Source organism: Bombina bombina, chromosome 6, assembly GCF_027579735.1.
Source record: "Bombina bombina isolate aBomBom1 chromosome 6, aBomBom1.pri, whole genome shotgun sequence".
In the NCBI taxonomy this organism is placed as follows: Eukaryota; Metazoa; Chordata; class Amphibia; order Anura; family Bombinatoridae; genus Bombina; species Bombina bombina.
This window is the reverse complement of record NC_069504.1, coordinates 430,894,884-430,911,033: the sequence shown is the minus strand read 5'-3', so window position 1 is coordinate 430,911,033 and position 16,150 is coordinate 430,894,884. Positions and strand designations below refer to the sequence as shown.

Below are 16,150 nucleotides of genomic sequence, written 5' to 3'. Positions count from 1 at the left end.
GTAGGCCCCAGCAACTTCGAGTGAGGTGGGCGGGGCCTACATTTACAAGCAGCAAGCAACTTCTCCTGAGGTCCTGAGAGTCTTCTGAGGGACTTATTGTAGCTTTAAACCCCATATTATCGCTTCCTAAGGGCAGGTAGGGCCACAGCAGAGCTGTGGCAAAGTGCTTTAGGGGTTTTTAACCGGTTTTAGACATATTTTAATCCGTTTTTTTCATTTGGGGGTTTATTGCTTATTAACTTGTGGTGCAATCCTTCTAAAGCTTAGTGGGTACACTGTTAAAATTTCAGAAAAATTGAAGCAATTTTAACCTGTTTTGCAGTTTGTGTATACCTTTTTTTTCTCTTAAAGGCACAGTACCGTTTTTGCAAATTGTGTTTTTTTTCATTAAATAAAGTGTTTTCCAAGCTTGCTTGCTTTATTACTACTCTGTTAAACATGTCTGACACTGAGGAAACTCATTGTTCAATTTGTTTAGAAGCCATTGTGGAACCCCCTCTTAGAATGTGTCCCACTTGTACTGATATGTCTATAAATTGCAAACAGCATATTTTGACTTATAAAAGTTTGGCATTAGATGATTCTCAGACAGAAGGAAATCAGGTTTTGCCATCTAGTTCTCCCCAAGTGTCACAACCAGTGACGCCCGCACAAGCGACGCCAAGTACTTCTAGTGCGTCTAATTCTTTCACCTTGCAAGATATGGCTTCAGTTATGAATACTACCCTCACAGAGGTTTTATCTAAGCTGCCTGAGTTGCAAGGGAAGCACTGTAGCTCTGGGTTAAGAACAAATGCTGAGCCTTCTGACGCTTTAGTAGCTGTATCCGATATTCCCTCACAATGTTCTGAAGTAGGAATGAGGAATTTGCTGTCTGAGGGAGAGATTTCTGATTCAGGAAAGATGTTCTCTCCGATAGATTCAGATATGACGGCATTTAAATTTAAGCTAGAGCACCTCCGCTTATTGCTCATGGAGGTTTTAGCTACTCTGGATGATTGTGACCCTATTGTAGTTCCAGATAAATTGTGTAAAATGGACAAATATTTAGAGGTTCCTGCTTACACTGATGTGTTTCTCCAACATTGGTGTGTCCGGTCCACAGCGTCATCCTTACTTGTGGGAATATCTCTTCCCCAACAGGAAATGGCAAAGAGTCCCAGCAAAGCTGGCCATATAGTCCCTCCTAGGCTCCGCCCACCCCAGTCATTCTCTTTGCCGTTGCACAGGCAACATCTCCACGGAGATGGCTAAGAGTTTTTGGTGTTTAAAGGATTTTCACAAAGGTACTAGGGTCCCTTCTAGCGGTTCTAAGACCGAGGGGCATTGCAGTAGTACCATACTTGGACGACATTCTAATACAAGCGTCGTCCCTGTCAACAGCAAAGGCTCATACAGACATCGTTCTGGCCTTTCTCAGATCACACGGATGGAAGGTGAACATAGAAAAAAGTTCTCTGTCTCCGTCAACAAGAGTTCCCTTCTTGGGAACAATAATAGATTCCTTAGAAATGAGGATTTTTCTGACAGAGGTCAGAAAGTCAAAACTTCTAAGCACTTGTCAAGTTCTTCATTCTGTTCCACGTCCTTCCATAGCGCAGTGCATGGAAGTAGTAGGGTTGATGGTTGCAGCAATGGACATAGTTCCTTTTGCACGAATTCATCTAAGACCATTACAACTGTGCATGCTCAAACAGTGGAATGGGGACTATACAGACTTGTCTCCAATGATTCAAGTAGATCAGAAGACCAGAGATTCACTCCGTTGGTGGCTGACCCTGGACCATCTATCCCAGGGAATGAGCTTCCGCAGACCAGAGTGGGTCATTGTCACGACCGACGCCAGTCTAGTGGGCTGGGGCGCGGTCTGGGAATCCCTGAAAGCTCAGGGACTATGGTCTCGGGAAGAGTCTCTTCTCCCGATAAACATTCTGGAACTAAGAGCGATCTTCAATGCTCTCAGGGCTTGGCCTCAGCTAGCAAAGGCCAGATTCATAAGATTCCAATCAGACAACATGACGACTGTTGCGTATATCAATCATCAGGGGGGAACAAGGAGTTCCCTGGCGATGAAAGAAGTGACCAAAATAATTAAATGGGCGGAGGATCACTCCTGCCTCCTATCTGCGATCCACATCCCAGGTGTGGAAAACTGGGAAGCGGATTATCTGAGTCGTCAGACATTCCATCCGGGGGAGTGGGAACTCCACCCGGAGATCTTTGCCCAACTAACTCAATTATGGGGCATTCCAGACATGGATCTGATGCCGTCTCGTCAGAACTTCAAGGTTCCTTGCTACGGGTCCAGATCCAGGGATCCCAAGGCGACTCTAGTAGATGCACTAGTAGCACCTTGGACCTTCAACCTAGCTTATGTATTTCCACCGTTTCCTCTCATTCCCAGGCTGGTAGCCAGGATCAAACAGGAGAGGGCCTCAGTGATTTTGATAGCTCCTGCGTGGCCACGCAGGACTTGGTATGCAGACCTGGTGAATATGTCATCGGTTCCACCATGGAAGCTACCTTTGAGACAGGACCTTCTTGTTCAGGGTCCATTCGAACATCCAAATCTGGTCTCCCTCCAGCTGACGGCTTGGAGATTGAACGCTTGATTCTATCAAAGCGTGGGTTTTCAGATTCTGTGATAGATACTCTGGTTCAGGCCAGAAAACCGGTAACTAGAAAGATTTACCATAAAATATGGAAAAGATATATCTGTTGGTGTGAATCCAAAGGATTCCCATGGAATAAGATAAAAATTCCTAAGATTCTCTCCTTTCTACAAGAAGGTTTGGAGAAAGGATTATCTGCAAGTTCTCTAAAGGGACAGATCTCTGCTTTATCTGTCTTACTACACAAAAGACTGGCAGCTGTGCCAGATGTTCAAGCATTTGTTCAGGCTCTGGTTAGGATCAAGCCTGTTTACAGACCTTTGACTCCTCCCTGGAGTCTAAATCTAGTTCTTTCAGTTCTTCAAGGGGTTCCGTTTGAACCTTTACATTCCATAGATATTAAGTTACTATCTTGGAAAGTTTTGTTTTTGGTTGCTATTTCTTCTGCTAGAAGAGTTTCAGCGTTATCTGCTCTGCAGTGTTCTCCGCCCTATCTGGTGTTCCATGCAGATAAGGTGGTTTTGCGTACTAAGCCTGGTTTCTCTTGTTAAGTGTGTTCAGTCCACGGGTCATCCATTACTTATGGGATATATTCTCCTTCCCAACAGGAAGTTGCAAGAGGATCACCCAAGCAGAGCTGCTATATAGCTCCTCCCCTCACATGTCATATCCAGTCATTCTCTTGCAACCCTCAACAAAGAAGGAGGTCGCGAGAGGAGCTGGAGTTTTTACTTAACTATTCTTCAATCAAAAGTTTGTTATTTTAAATGGCACCGGAGTGTGCTGTTTTTCTATCTCAGGCAGTATTTGGAAGAAGAAACTGCCTGCGTTTTTTATCTATGATCTTAGCAGGCGTAACTAAGATCCACTGGCTGTTCTCGACATTCTGAGGAGTGGGGTAACTTCAGAAACTGGGAATAGCATGCGGGGTCCTCCGCAAATGAGGTATGTGCAGTACTTTATTTTCTGGGAATGGAATTGACTAAGAAAATACTGCTGTTACCGTATGATGTAAGTACAGCCTTAAATGCAGTAGTAGCAACTGGTATCAGGCTGATAAATGTATGCGCAGTCGAGTTATATTCTAGGGACTAGAATTTGACTGAGAAAATACTGTTAACACTGAAATAATACTTAAGCCTTCTCTGCAGTGGTAGCGACTGGTAGCAGGCTTAGTGATAGCTTTGCATGACATTGAAAAATGTTGTTTTTTAATAAAACGTTTACTGGCAGGTTATTCGTTTTTTGTGAGGTACTTTGGTGATAAATCGCTTTGGGCATGATTTTTTCCACATGGCTAACATATTTTTCTGCATGGAAACCGTTATATCAGGGCCCCCACTGTTGTGATTGGAGTGGGAGGGCCCTTGTTTTAGCGCCTGGTTGCGCAGTTAAAATTATTGCACAGTCTTTCTGCTTCTTCCTCCTTGATCCAGGACGTCTCTAGAGAGCTCAGGGGTCTGCAAATTTCATTTGTGAGGGAGGTAATCAGTCACAGCAGATCTGTGACAGTGTGCTGACTGTGATTAAAAGCGTTAAATCTTAATTGATATCTGTTTTATCCGTTTTGTGTATCGAGGGGTTAATCATCCTTTTGCTAATGGGTGCAATACTCTGCTAATAGTACACTTCTTGTTAAGAATTGTGTAATTATATCTGTATTTTTGAAGCGCTGCAGCGTTTTTTATATTGCTTGTAAAACTTATTGAAAGTGATTTCCAAGCTTGTTAGTTTCATTGCTAAGTCTGTTTTAAACATGTCTGATTCAGAGGAAACTGTTTGTTCATCATGTTCAAAAGCCAATGTGGAGCCCAATAGAACGATGTGTACCAATTGTATTGATATTGCTTTGAATAAAAGTCAATCTGTACCGATAAAGAAGCTATCACCAGACAACGAGGGGGAAGTTATGCCGCCTAACTCTCCTCACGTGTCAGTACCTGCGTCTCCCGCTCGGGAGATGCGTAGGATTGAGACACCTAGTACATCTAGGCCCTTACAAATCACTTTACATGATATGGCTAATGTTATGAAAGAAGTATTATATAATATGCCCGAATTAAGGGGCAAACGCGATAGCTCTAAGTTAAGGACAGAGCGCGCTGATGACACGAGAGCCATGTCTGATACTGCGTCACAACTTGCAGAACATGAGGACGGTGAGCTTCATTCTGTCGGTGACGGTTCTGATTCGGGGAGACCGGATTCAGAAATGTCAAATTTTAAATTTAAGCTTGAGAACCTCCGTGTGTTACTAGGGGAGGTATTAGCGGCTCTGAATGATTGCGACACGGTGGCAATTCCAGAGAAATTGTGTAGGTTGGATAGATACTATGCGGTACCGGTGTGTACTGACGTTTTTCCTATACCAAAAAGACTTACAGAAATTATCAGTAAGGAGTGGGATAGACCCGGTGTGCCTTTTTCCCCTCCCCCGATATTTAGAAAAATGTTCCCTATAGACGCCACCACACGAGACTTATGGCAGACGGTCCCTAAGGTGGAGGGAGCAGTTTCTACGTTAGCCAAGCGTACCACTATCCCGGTGGAGGATAGCTGTGCTTTCTCAGATCCAATGGATAAAAAATTAGAGGGTTATCTTAAGAAAATGTTTGTTCAACAGGGTTTTATATTGCAGCCTCTTGCATGCATTGCGCCTGTCACGGCTGCAGCGGCATTCTGGTTTGAGTCTCTGGAAGAGGCGATTCGCACAGAGCCGTTGGATGAGGCCTTGAGCAAAGTTAGAACCCTTAAGCAAGCTAATGCGTTTGTTTCAGATGCCGTAGTACATCTAACCAAACTTACGGCTAAAAATTCCGGATTCGCCATACAGGCACGCAGAGCGCTCTGGCTTAAATCCTGGTCAGCGGATGTAACTTCCAAGTCTAAACTACTTAACATTCCTTTCAAAGGGCAGACCTTATTCGGGCCCGGCTTGAAGGAAATTATTGCTGACATTACGGGAGGTAAGGGCCATGCCCTTCCTCAGGACAGGGCCAAACCAAAGGCCAAACAGTCTAATTTTCGTGCCTTTCGTAACTTCAAGGCAGGAGCAGCATCAACTTCCTCCGCTCCAAAACAGGAAGGAACTACTGCTCGTTACAGACAAGGTTGGAAAGGCAACCAGTCATGGAACAAGGGCAAGCAGGCCAGAAAGCCTACTCCCGCCCCTAAGACAGCATGAAGTCAGGGCCCCCTATCCAGAGACGGATTTAGTGGGGGGCAGACTTTCTCTCTTTGCCCAGGCTTGGGCAAGAGATGTGCAGGATCCCTGGACGTTAAAGATTATATCTCAGGGATACCTTCTGGATTTCAAATCCTCTCCTCCACAAGGGAGGTTCCATCTTTCGAGGTTATCGACAAACCTAGTAAAGAGAGAGGCATTTCTACAATGTGTACAAGACCTCTTAATCATGGGGGTGATCCACTCAGTTCCGCGATCGGAACAGGGACAAGGATTTTACTCAAATCTATTTGTGGTTCCCAAAAAAGAGGGAACCTTCAGACCAATCTTGGACTTAAATATCTTAAACAAATTCCTAAGGGTACCATCGTTCAAGATGGAAACCATTCGAACCATCCTACCCATGATCCAAGAGGGTCAATATATGACCACGGTGGACTTAAAGGATGCTTACCTTCATATACCGATTCACAAAGATCATTATCGGTACCTGAGGTTTGCCTTTCTAGACAGGCATTACCAGTTTGTGGCTCTTCCCTTCGGGTTAGCCACGGCCCCGAGAATTTTTACGAAGGTTCTGAGCTCACTTCTGGCGGTACTAAGACCACGAGGCATAGCGGTGGCTCCGTACCTAGACGACATTCTGATACAAGCGTCAAGTTTTCAGAATGCAAAGTCTCATACAGAGATAGTTCTAGCATTTCTGAGGTCGCATGGGTGGAAAGTGAACGTGGAAATGAGTTCTCTGTTACCACTCACACGGGTTCCTTTTCTAGGGACTCTTATAGATTCTGTAGAGATGAAGATTTACCTGACGGAGTCCAGGTTATCAAAGATTCTCAATGCTTGCCGTGTCCTTCATTCCATTCCAAGCCCATCGGTAGCTCAGTGCATGGAGGTAATCGGCTTAATGGTAGCGGCAATGGACATAGTGCCATTTGCGCGCCTGCATCTCAGACCGCTGCAACTATGCATGCTCAGTCAATGGAACGGGGATTACTCAGATCTGTCCCCTTTGCTAAATCTGGACCAGGAGACCAGAGATTCGCTTCTCTGGTGGTTGTCACCGGTTCATCTGTCCAAAGGAATGACCTTTCGCAGGCCAGATTGGACGATTGTAACAACGGATGCCAGCCTTCTAGGCTGGGGAGCAGTCTGGAATTCCCTGAAGGCTCAGGGATCGTGGACTCAGGAGGAGAAACTCCTCCCAATAAACATTCTAGAATTAAGAGCAATATTCAATGCTCTTCTGGCTTGGCCTCAGTTAGCAAAGCTGAGGTTCATCAGATTTCAGTCGGACAATATCACGACTGTGGCTTACATCAATCATCAAGGGGGAACCAGGAGTTCCCTAGCGATGTTGGAAGTCTCAAAGATAATTCGCTGGGCAGAGTCTCACTCTTGCCACCTGTCAGTGATTCACATCCCAGGCGTAGAGAACTGGGAGGCGGATTTCCTAAGTCGCCAGACTTTTCATCCGGGAGAGTGGGAACTTCACCCGGAGGTATTTGCTCAACTGATTCGTCGTTGGGGCAAACCGGATCTGGATCTCATGGCATCTCGCCAGAATGCAAAGCTTCCTTGTTACGGATCCAGGTCCAGGGACCCGGGAGCGGTGCTGGTAGATGCATTAGCAGCCCCTTGGGTTTTCAACATAGCTTATGTGTTTCCACCATTTCCGTTGCTACCTCGGCTGATTGCCAGGATCAAACAGGAGAGGGCATCGGTAATTCTGATAGCGCCTGCGTGGCCACGCAGGACCTGGTATGCAGACCTAGTGGACATGTCGTCCTGTCCACCATGGTCTCTTCCTCTGAGGCAGGACCTTCTAATTCAGGGTCCTTTCAACCATCCAAACCTAATTTCTCTGAGGCTGACTGCCTGGAAATTGAACGCTTGATTCTATCAAAGCGTGGGTTTTCGGATTCGGTTATTGATACATTAATACAGGCTCGGAAACCTGTTGTATATTTGTTAGAATGTGGGTGTGGCCTATTTTATGTAGGCCGCACCAAAAGAAAAATCAAAAGAAGACTTTATGAACACATTTATAACATAAAAGAGAAAATTAATAAACACAGTGTTCCAAGACATTTTATGGAATGTCATAATAGTGATCCTGGTAATCTAAAGATACAAGTAATAGACTGGGTCCCCCCTAGTGAACATGATAGGCTTTTAAAACTACGTAAATTGGAGACCCTCTGGATCTACAAAATTAACTCTTTGGCACCTCTGGGGTTAAATATAGAGATTGATGTGGCAGCGCATATGTAGCCATTTCTGTTGACTGTTTTCCTCTATGGCTTCTATTGTTGCTTTTTTCAGGCTATGTAAGATGATTATTATTTTCTGTTTTTTGGATATCAGTATTTTAGTCATTATAGAAAAATGTTTTAAGCTTTTTACTTGTATAAGAAGGAAATGTTCTAGATAGACTCATGATTTTAAACCTGATGTTTTTAATGTCAAGCTATGCATAACATATTTTTGTGTGCAATATTGTATATAACTGTTTTATTGAATATAACATTTAATGTTAGAAATGTCTATTTTACATTGGATATTTAAGTGTTGTTTTTAAATAATGAGTGTCTTGCCCCTGAAGGTGTGGCTATAATCACCAACACAGGTGTATCCTATACCTGCATAGATTTTTTGTAGGTATATAGGGGCCTCCCTGTTGTTGCAAGTCATTCACTATTTTCCTCTTGAAAAAGCCCGTCCGCTCAGACGGGGGAAACGCGTTGAGGTGTTCTGTGTATAAAGCATACACATTTTAAGCTTGAATATTAGTGATCATACCTGTGGGTGAGAAGTGGATTCTAATACCGCTGTTTACCGCTACCCCTGCTTGATCGTCTATACATCTATAGTTCTATGTGTACAGTGATGCTTTGCATCTGGTGAGTTTGCTACTTACTATATGTGTTTCGTCTGGCTACTTGTTCCAATAAATCCGCTTGAATCTGGGTGCGCTTTTTTGTTCTTTCTTTTGTCCTATGTAGGCTCGGAAACCTGTGACAAGAAAAATTTACCATAAGATATGGCGTAAATATTTATATTGGTGCGAATCCAAGAGTTACTCATGGAGTAAGGTTAGGATTCCTAGGATATTAGCTTTTCTACAAGAGGGTTTAGAAAAGGGTTTATCCGCTAGTTCGCTAAAGGGACAGATTTCAGCTCTGTCTATTCTTTTACACAAACGTCTAGCAGAGCATCCAGACGTCCAGGCCTTTTGTCAGGCTTTGGCTAGAATTAAGCCTGTGTTTAAAGCTGTTGCTCCTCCGTGGAGCTTAAACTTGGTTCTTAAAGTTCTTCAGGGTGTTCCGTTTGAACCCCTTCATTCCATTGATATTAAGCTTTTATCTTGGAAAGTTTTGTTTTTGATGGCTATTTCCTCGGCTCGAAGAGTCTCTGAGTTATCTGCCTTACATTGTAATTCTCCTTATCTGATCTTTCATTCAGATAAGGTAGTTCTGCGTACTAAACCTGGGTTTTTACCTAAGGTTGTTTCTAACAGGAATATCAATCAAGAGATTGTTGTTCCATCATTATGTCCTAATCATTCTTCAAAGAAGGAACGTCTTTTGCATAATCTAGACGTGGTCCGTGCTCTGAAGTTCTACTTACAGGCAACTAAAGATTTTAGACAAACTTCTTCTCTGTTTGTCGTTTACTCTGGACAGAGGAGAGGTCAAAAGGCTTCGGCTACCTCTCTCTCTTTTTGGCTTCGTAGCATAATACGTTTAGCCTATGAGACTGCTGGACAGCAGCCTCCTGAAAGAATTACAGCTCATTCCACTAGAGCTGTGGCTTCCACCTGGGCCTTTAAGAATGAGGCCTCTGTTGAACAGATTTGCAAGGCTGCAACTTGGTCTTCACTTCATACTTTTTCCAAATTTTACAAATTTGACACTTTCGCTTCTTCGGAGGCTGGTTTTGGGAGAAAGGTTCTACAGGCAGTGGTTCCTTCTGTTTAATGTTCCTGCCTTGTCCCTCCCATCATCCGTGTACTTAGCTTTGGTATTGGTATCCCATAAGTAATGGATGACCCGTGGACTGAACACACTTAACAAGAGAAAACATAATTTATGCTTACCTGATAAATTTATTTCTCTTGTAGTGTGTTCAGTCCACGGCCCGCCCTGTCTTCAGGCAGGTTCTAAATTTTAAAATTATAACTCCAGTCACCACTGCACCTTATAGTTTCTCCTTTCTCGTCTTGTTTCGGTCGAATGACTGGATATGACATGTGAGGGGAGGAGCTATATAGCAGCTCTGCTTGGGTGATCCTCTTGCAACTTCCTGTTGGGAAGGAGAATATATCCCATAAGTAATGGATGACCCGTGGACTGAACACACTACAAGAGAAATAAATTTATCAGGTAAGCATAAATTATGTTTTTCTTCCAAAGGTTGTTTCTAACAAGAATATTAACCAGGAGATAGTTGTACCTTCTTTATGTCCGAATCCAGTTTCAAAGAAGGAACGTTTGTTACACAATTTGGACGTAGTCCGTGCTCTAAAATTCTATTTAGAGGCTACAAAAGATTTCAGACAAACATCTTCTTTGTTTGTTGTCTATTCTGGTAAAAGGAGAGGTCAAAAAGCGACTTCTACCTCTCTTTCCTTTTGGCTTAAAAGCATCATCCGATTAGCTTATGAGACTGCCGGACGGCAGCCTCCTGAAAGAATTACAGCTCACTCCACTAGGGCTGTGGCTTCCACATGGGCCTTCAAGAACGAAGCTTCTGTTGACCAGATATGTAAGGCAGCGACTTGGTCTTCACTGCACACTTTTGCCAAATTTTACAAATTTGATACTTTTGCTTCTTCGGAGGCTATTTTTAAGAGAGAGGTTTTGCAAGCCGTGGTGCCTTCCGTTTAGGTAACCTGATTTGCTCCCTCCCTTCATCCGTGTCCTAAAGCTTTGGTATTGGTTCCCACAAGTAAGGATGACGCCGTGGACCGGACACACCAATGTTGGAGAAAACAGAATTTATGCTTACCTGATAAATTACTTTCTCCAACGGTGTGTCCGGTCCACGGCCCGCCCTGGTTTTTTAATCAGGTCTGATGAATTATTTTCTCTAACTACAGTCACCACGGTACCATATGGTTTCTCCTATATTTTTCCTCCTATCCGTCGGTCGAATGACTGGGGTGGGCGGAGCCTAGGAGGGACTATATGGCCAGCTTTGCTGGGACTCTCTGCCATTTCCTGTTGGGGAAGAGATATTCCCACAAGTAAGGATGACGCCGTGGACCGGACACACCGTTGGAGAAAGTAATTTATCAGGTAAGCATAAATTCTGTTTTCCGGTCCCTAAGAGGATTTCGGATATTGTTACTAAGGAGTGGGATAAACCAGGTATTCCGTTCTCTCCCCCTCCTGTTTTTAAGAAAATGTTTTCCATTTGTGACACCATAAAGGACTCATGGCAGACGGTCCCTAAGGTGGAGGGAGCTATTTCTACCCTGGCTAAGCATACAACTATACCTATTGAAGACAGTTGTGCTTTCATTGATCCTATGGATAAAAAATTAGAGGGTCTCCTAAAGAAATTTTTTGTTCATCAAGGTTTTCTTCTTCAACCTATAGCATGCATTGTTCCTGTAATCACTGCAGCTGCCTTTTGGTTTGAGGCTCTAGAAGAGACTCTTCAGATGGAGACCCCACTAGATGATATTTTGGACAGAATTAAGGCTCTTAAGTTGGCTAATTCTTTTATTACAGACGCCGCTTTTCATCTTGCTAAATTAGCGGCTAAGAATTCAGGTTTTGCCATTTTAGCGCGTAGAGCGTTATGGCTTAAGTCCTGGTCAGCTGATGTGTCATCTAAATCTAAGCTTTTGTCCATCCCTTTCAAAGGTAAGACCCTATTCGGGCCTGCATTGAAAGAGATAATTTCAGACATTACTGGAGGGAAGGGTCATACCCTCCCTCAGGATAAGTCAAATAAGACAAGGACCAAACAAAATAATTTTCGTTCCTTTCGAAACTTCAAGAGTGGTCCCTCTACCTCTTCCCCTGCTGCAAAGCAAGAGGGGAACTTTGCTCAATCCAAGCCAACCTGGAGACCTAATCAGGCTTGGAACAAGGGTAAACAGGCCAAAAAGCCTGCTGCTGCCACTAAGTCACCATGAAGGGGTAGCCCCCGATCCTGGACCGGATCTAGTAGGGGGCAAACTCTCTCTCTTTGCTCAGGCCTGGGCAAGAGACGTTCAGGTTCCTGGGCAGTAGAAATTGTACCCCAGGGATACCTTCTAGATTTCAAGAATTCCCCTCCAAGGGGGAGGTTCCATCTTTCGCAATTGTCTGTAAACCCGACAAAAAGAGAGGCGTTCTTACGCTGTGTAGAAGACCTTTTTACCATGGGAGTGATCTGCCCAGTTCCAAAAGCAGAACAGGGGCAGGGGTTCTACTCCAATCTGTTTATAGTTCCCAAAAAGGAGGGAACCTTCAGACCAATTCTGGATCTCAAGATCCTAAACCAATTCCTAAGAGTTCCATCTTTCAAGATGGAGACCATTCGGACTATCTTACCATTGATCCAGGAGGGTCAATATATGACCACCGTGGACTTAAAGGATGCGTATCTGCACATTCCTATCCACAAAGATCATCACCAGTTCCTCAGGTTCGCCTTTCTGGACAAGCATTATCAGTTTGTGGCTCTTCCTTTCGGGTTAGCCACGGCGCCGCAAATTTTCACAAAGGTGCTAGGGTCCCTTCTGGCGGTTCTAAGGCCATGGAGCATAGCAGTGGCACCTTATCTAGACGACATTCTAATTCAAGCGTCGTCCTTCCAACTAGCCAAGTCTCACACAGACTTAGTGTTGGCCTTTCTAAGGTCTCAAGGGTGGAAAGTGAAAGTAAATTAGAGTTTTCTTTCCCCCCTCACAAGAGTTTCATTTCTAGGGACTCTGATAGACTCGATGGACATGAAAATATTTCTGACGGAGGTCAGGAAATCAAAGATTTTGTCCACCTGCCGAGCTCTTCATTCCATTCCTCGGCCGTCAGTGGCTCAGTGTTTGGAGGTAGTCGGACTAATGGTAGCGGCAATGGACATAGTTCCGTTTGCTCGCTTGCATCTCAGACCACTGCAACTATGCATGCTCAATCAGTGGAATGGGGATTATGTGGATTTATCTCCTCAGATAAATCTGGATCAAGAGACCAGAGACTCTCCTCTTTGGTGGTTGTCACAGGATCATCGGTCCCAGGGAATGTGTTTCCGCAGGCCAGAATGGGTTATAGTGATGACAGACGCCAGTCTTCTGGGCTGGGGTGCAGTCTGGAATTCCCTGAAAGCTCAGGGTTTGTGGACTCGGGAGGAGGCTCTCCTACCGATAAATATTCTGGAATTAAGAGCGATATTCAATGCTCTCCAGGCATGGCCTCAGCTGGCTTCGGCCAGATTCATCAGGTTTCAGTCGGACAACATCACGACTGTGGCTTATATCAATCATCAGGGCGGAACAAAGAGTTCCTTAGCGATGATAGAGGTCTCAAGGATAATCCAATGGGCAGAGGCTCACTCTTGCCATCTGTCAGCGATCTATATCCCAGGTGTAGAGAACTGGGAGACAGATTTTCTAAGTCGTCAGACTTTTCATCCGGGGGAGTGGGAACTCCATCCGGAGGTGTTTACTCAGCTGGTTCGGCTATGGGGCACACCAGAGTTGGATCTGATGGCGTCTCGTCAGAACGCCAAACTTCCTCATTACGGCTCCAGGTCAAGGGATCCTCAGGCTGTACTGATAGATGATCTAGCAGTACCCTGGTCGTTCAACCTGGCTTATGTGTTTCCACCTTTCCCTCTCCTTCCACGTCTGATTGCCAGAATCAAACAGGAGAGAGCATCAGTGATTTTGATAGCGCCTGCGTGGACACGCAGGACTTGGTCTGCAGACCTGGTGGACATGTCATCCCTTCCACCATGGTCTCTGCCATTCAGACAGGACCTTCTGATTCAAGGTCCATTCAAGCATCCAAATCTAATTTCTCTGCAACTGACTGCTTGGAGATTGAACGCCTGTTACCAGGAAAATTTATCATAAGATATGGCGTAAATATCTTTTTTGGTGCGAATCCAAAGGCTTCTCCTGGAGTAAAATCAGGATTCCTAGGATTTTGTCTTTTCTCCAAGAGGGATTGGAGAAAGGATTATCAGCTAGTTCCCTAAAGGGACAGATATCTGCTCTGTCTATTTTGTTGCACAACCGTCTGGCAGATGTTCCAGACGTTCAGGCTTTTTGTCAGGCTTTAGTTAGAATTAAGCCTGTGTTTAAACCTATTGCTACGCCATGGAGTCTAAATTTAGTTCTTAGAGTTCTTCAGGGGGTTCCATTTGAACCCATGCATTCCATAGATATTAAGCTTTTATCTTGGAAAGTTTTGTTCCTAGTTGCTATCTCTTCAGCTCGAAGAGTTTCTGAACTATCTGCATTACAATGTGACTCTCCTTATCTTGTGTTCTATGTTGATACGGTGGTTTTGCGTACCAAGCCTGGGTTCCTACCTAAGGTTGTTACTAACAGGAATATCAATCAAGAAATTGTTGTTCCTTCTCTGTGTCCTAATCCTTCTTGTAAGAAGGAACGTCTGTTACACAACTTGGACGTGGTTCGTGCTTTGAAATTTTATTTGCAGGCAACCAAAGATTATAAAGGCCCCTGGTGGCTGAAACGGGTAGAATTTGCTTACTAAAACCCTGAACACTTATCACTTTATTTCTAACTAGCTGAGGTATCGTTGATGTATAGGACAGGTACATTGAGCGGTCACTGTACACTTGTGAGCCGTCTCGGCATGTATAATCCCTGCCCCAGGACCCACGAATACGAACCCAGAGTGCTTACAAAGTCTAGTATCTATAGGCTTAAACACTGCACAACGGCACTTTACCATTTGGAGACACCACCTGAACTTTAACCCGGAATTTGATCCCTCTGGGCACTTCACCATTCCAGGCGCTGCACACCCGCCGTGGAGGACGGACAACACAAGCGGAGAGTGAACAGACGCGGAAAACAGACTACAGAGCGGAGAAAAGTCACACGGAGAAAACAGTTACTTTCTCCAACATAGGTGTGTCCGGTCCACGGCGTCATCCTTACTTGTGGGATATTCTCTTCCCCAACAGGAAATGGCAAAGAGCCCAGCAAAGCTGGTCACATGATCCCTCCTAGGCTCCGCCTACCCCAGTCATTCTCTTTGCCGTTGTACAGGCAACATCTCCACGGAGATGGCTTAGAGTTTTTTAGTGTTTAACTGTAGTTTTTATTATTCAATCAAGAGTTTGTTATTTTAAAATAGTGCTGGTATGTACTATTTACTCAGAAACAGAAAAGAGATGAAGATTTCTGTTTGTATGAGGAAAATGATTTTAGCACCGTAACTAAAATCCATGGCTGTTCCACACAGGACTGTTGAGAGCAATTAACTTCAGTTGGGGGAACAGTGTGCAGTCTCTTACTGCTTGAGGTATGACACATTCTAACAAGACGATGTAATGCTGGAAGCTGTCATTTTCCCTATGGGATCCGGTAAGCCATGTTTATTAAGATAGTAAATAAGGGCTTCACAAGGGCTTATTAAGACTGTAGACTTTTTCTGGGCTAAATCGATTCATTATTAACACATATTTAGCCTTGAGGAATCATTTAATCTGGGTATTTTGACAAGATTATATCGGCAGGCACTGTTTTAGACACCTTATTCTTTAGGGACTTTCCCTAATCATTGTCAGAGCCTCATTTTCGCGCCGGTATGGCGCACTTGTTTTTGAGAACAATGGCATGCAGCTGCATGTGTGTGGAGCTCTGATACATAGAAAAGTCTTTCTGAAGGCATCATTTGGTATCGTATTCCCCTTTGGGCTTGGTTGGGTCTCAGCAAAGCAGATTCCAGGGACTGTAAAGGGGTTAAATATAAAAACGGCTCCGGTTCCGTTATTTTAAGGGTTAAAGCTTCCAAATTTGGTGTGCAATACTTTTAAGGCTTTAAGACACTGTGGTGAAATTTTGGTGAATTTTGAACAATTCCTTCATACTTTTTCGCAATTGCAGTAATAAAGTGTGTTTAGTTTAAAATTTAAAGTGACAGTAACGGTTTTATTTTAAAACGTTTTTTGTGCTTTGTTATCAAGTTTATGCCTGTTTAACATGTCTGAACTACCAGATAGATTGTGTTCTGACTGTGGGGAAACCAAGGTTCCTTCTCATTTAACTATATGTATTTAAAAATTTTTAGTAAAAATGATGCCCAAGATGATTCCTCAAGTGAGGGGAGTAAGCATGGTACTGCATCATCCCCTCCTTCGTCTACACCAGTCTTGCCCA

At 44.0% G+C, this 16,150-nt stretch overlaps 1 protein-coding gene across 1 annotated transcript in view; it reads left to right on the top strand.

The window, feature by feature from the left end:
- The window catches only part of RAD50 (RAD50 double strand break repair protein), a 917,823-nt gene that overhangs the window by 464,672 nt on the left and 437,001 nt on the right, over positions 1–16,150 (top strand). The window lies entirely within an intron of this gene.